At 33.1% G+C, this 3,143-nt stretch overlaps 1 long non-coding RNA gene across 2 annotated transcripts; it reads left to right on the top strand.

Moving 5' to 3' along the window:
- Positions 1–384: 384 nt before the first annotated feature.
- LOC141623808 (uncharacterized) lies at positions 385–2,933 on the top strand. 2 transcript variants are annotated; one of them, XR_012533651.1, is made up of 5 exons: positions 385–636; positions 729–895; positions 1,296–1,396; positions 1,611–1,719; positions 2,320–2,933. It is a non-coding gene; the product is annotated as an uncharacterized LOC141623808 (long non-coding RNA). The 2 variants fall into 2 exon arrangements; XR_012533650.1 differs by having other exon boundaries at positions 387–895; positions 2,320–2,931.
- The last annotated feature ends 210 nt before the right edge of the window (positions 2,934–3,143 follow it).

Below are 3,143 nucleotides of genomic sequence, written 5' to 3'. Positions count from 1 at the left end.
ACTTATTAATATAATAGTATTAAATATAATAATAATAATAAATATATTAAGAAAATAATAAATATAATAATAATAATAATAATAATGATAATAATAATAATAATAAATTTATTAAATATAAATACAATAATATAAACAATACGAATTAATTATTAATAAATATAATATTAATATAATAAATATAAAAATAATATAATAATAATAATAATAACAATAGTAAATACATTCATATAAAAATAATAATAATGATATCAATAAGAATAATAATAGTAATGTTAAAATAAACTGAACTAAACTGAACTGAACTGAACTGAACTGAATTGAATAAAGCTAAACCGAACTGAACTAAATTTATTAGAACTGAAATTAAGTCCAAAAGAACAGGGCCTCAATCTCTACACTCAACCTAATTTTTTATCAACAAAAACTCCCTCCTATATCTTACAGTTCCTTCATATTGTTACTTCTTGCGAAGAACCCTAATTTATCTTCTCTGTTTAAGTCTTCGATTAAAATATTGTTATTTAATCCCCAATCATTGTTACTCTTCACTTCAACCCTAATTTCTCTTCTATGGCAACGAAATCAATTTTGGATCATTGTCGGTATACTTTATCAATAAGCATCAATTAGCAGGTTAGTTCTTCATTTTTGTTCATTTTATTTCCAATTTAATTTGATTGATGCTGGAATAATAATATTAGTTTCTCCATTCATGAAATTATTAGTGTCTATGCTGCTGTGTAATTGTATGACCACCACAATTGTTGTCCCTTCCAAATTTTTTTCCCTTTGTTGTTTATTATCCACAAAACGAGGCAGAGAAATCAAGTTTTGGACGGCAGTCAAGGCGGCGTTACTCAAATCTAGTTTGGTTGTCCCTTCTATCTTGTAGGTAACATGGCTTCTCTCCTCTTCTTATGCTGTCATGAAATGTTGTCGTATGAAGTCACTGTTCTAACGATGTCGTCGCTTAATGATGCGAGGTATCCGTCGACTACTAGCAAAAATTCCTAATTTTTCGAAACCCTAACCCCCAAAGCAATTTTACTTCTTTTGAAAAATTATTGGGCCGATTGATGATTCGAAATAGAGTTTTATTTCACGGATAACCTAGGTGCCATTTGGGCAAATTTCTAAGTTAGCTATACTCGAATTATGAGACTGATATATAGAAATACTTTGCTATTGTTGTTGTTGTTGTTGTTGTTGTTGTTGTTGAAGTTACAAAGGTGTAATGGTAACATTATCATATGTCTAAATTATATTTTGATGTAGTTATTCCTCAATTTCAGTTTTCAGTTTTTTTGTACGCTCCATGCTGGCACCCAAAATAAGCAGAGCAAGCAGGGGAGTATCTGTCCATGAAGAGCGCCACTGATATCTCTTTAAATGGGTGTGTCACCTCTCCTTTTTTGGTATTTTTAGGAACACTGATTAGAATATGGAAAGGCTAATTTCTTTGTGTTTTGTTGAGTTATTTTACCGGGTTAAAGAGAGGGCTGGTCTCCAGTGGGAGACCGCCTCGTTAAGTTTTCGTGATAATTTGTTTGAGTAACATTTTCATTCACGAGTCATTTCTGATAACGTGTTTTTGCTGTGGATTGAAGGTATACAGCATTTGGTGGTCCAGTTTATGACCGAGCGACAGTTGAAGACTTGGCCTTTGCAGAAGCGCGTTTTGTTCAAAATGGAGGCTCATACTTCAGTTATTAAATGGTTGGTAGTACTAGCCAACGTCTTTTGGTTATGTTCTAACTTCTGACTATAAATAAAATGTGAAAAATTGAACTGGTCTTTGTTAGATTCAATGTTTGATTGTCATGTAATACCATGGTGGAACAAAGTTTTCCATAATTAAAGCAAGGTGGAATCGAAGGCAACACCAATGAACTAAGAGTATTTGTGCTCATATTTTGAGTGTTCACTGACATTTACACAAGTTGTAAAAATCTACGGAGTAATGCTTTTCTCAATTCTGTGGTAGATGTTGTTGTATGTGGTGGTATTATTTTTCTTCGTTGTTTGACGGGTAATAAACCACATTAGTAGTTGTCTTATTGCTGCAATATCTGTGTTTGTTTAGGGAAACTTGGTAGTATACGACACTTAAACTTTTGTTACCTGGATGTTTCATGTTATTGAAATTCTTATTTGATCATACTAGATTTTGATTGTCTAATGTTTTCATATCATGTGTCAATTGAATCTTAAGACCCACTAGAGTAACTAATACCCCCCAAATTTGGCATAGGTGCTAGTGTTTAATGCGTTATCGAACTTTGTGCTTTGTGTAATATTTTACGTCTTATTATACAGGAGGAGACGTTAATGCTAATGGCATGACACAAATTCTTTGTGGATCCATCGGTTATTTTTTTGCGCAAATGTGATATTGGAGTTGCATCGACATATAACGAGCTTCTTTTTGGTCTACTACTCAAGCATTGAACTCCTATTATCTGAAGTCTACATTGATGTAAATTTAAGAACTTCTTAAGGCTTCATTTTTAGTACATTAAGAGCATCCGCAAAGGCGGAAATTTGCCTCCCCATATACCCTCTCTCTCATCATATGGGGCACCCCATTATTGCATTACCCTCCCCATCACTTGGGGCTCCTCTATTTTTAGGGGAGGTCCCCAAGAAAATGCAAAGCTTTTTTTGTGTTTTTTTGGGGAGGTTCCCAAAATGTTGTGAGTAATTTATTTTTGTTGGGGAACCTCATTGTTGCGGACATGATATTATAAAATGGGGAGGGTAGATGAAAAAGTTAGTGGAGAATGTGGTGGACGAATAAGAAAAGGAGAGATAAAATATGGGGAACCTCACCATTGCGGATGCTCTAAGACTTCTTTTGGGTGGATTGTATTTGTATATGAAGCATATTGTATTTATTCTCATATTTAATTCCATATTGCTTTTTATAAAAACCATCTTTTTTACCAAAAGGAATTCACTAGTTCGAAAGAATATGGATTACGATTAATCGTACCCACAAATTGACGTGCATTTTTTACGTGATTAAAATTGGATATATTTGCCATAACCAACAACACCGGGCTATGAAACTTTCGACGCACGTCATCTTAAACAATTTGTTGCACAAAAATTGGTTAAGGACGACAAACTCACTCGACGCC

The sequence above is a fragment of the Silene latifolia genome, chromosome X, assembly GCF_048544455.1.
Source record: "Silene latifolia isolate original U9 population chromosome X, ASM4854445v1, whole genome shotgun sequence".
Taxonomy (NCBI): Eukaryota; Viridiplantae; Streptophyta; class Magnoliopsida; order Caryophyllales; family Caryophyllaceae; genus Silene; species Silene latifolia.
The sequence above is the reverse complement of the archived record's forward strand: the minus strand, read 5'-3'. Positions and strand labels throughout refer to the sequence as shown.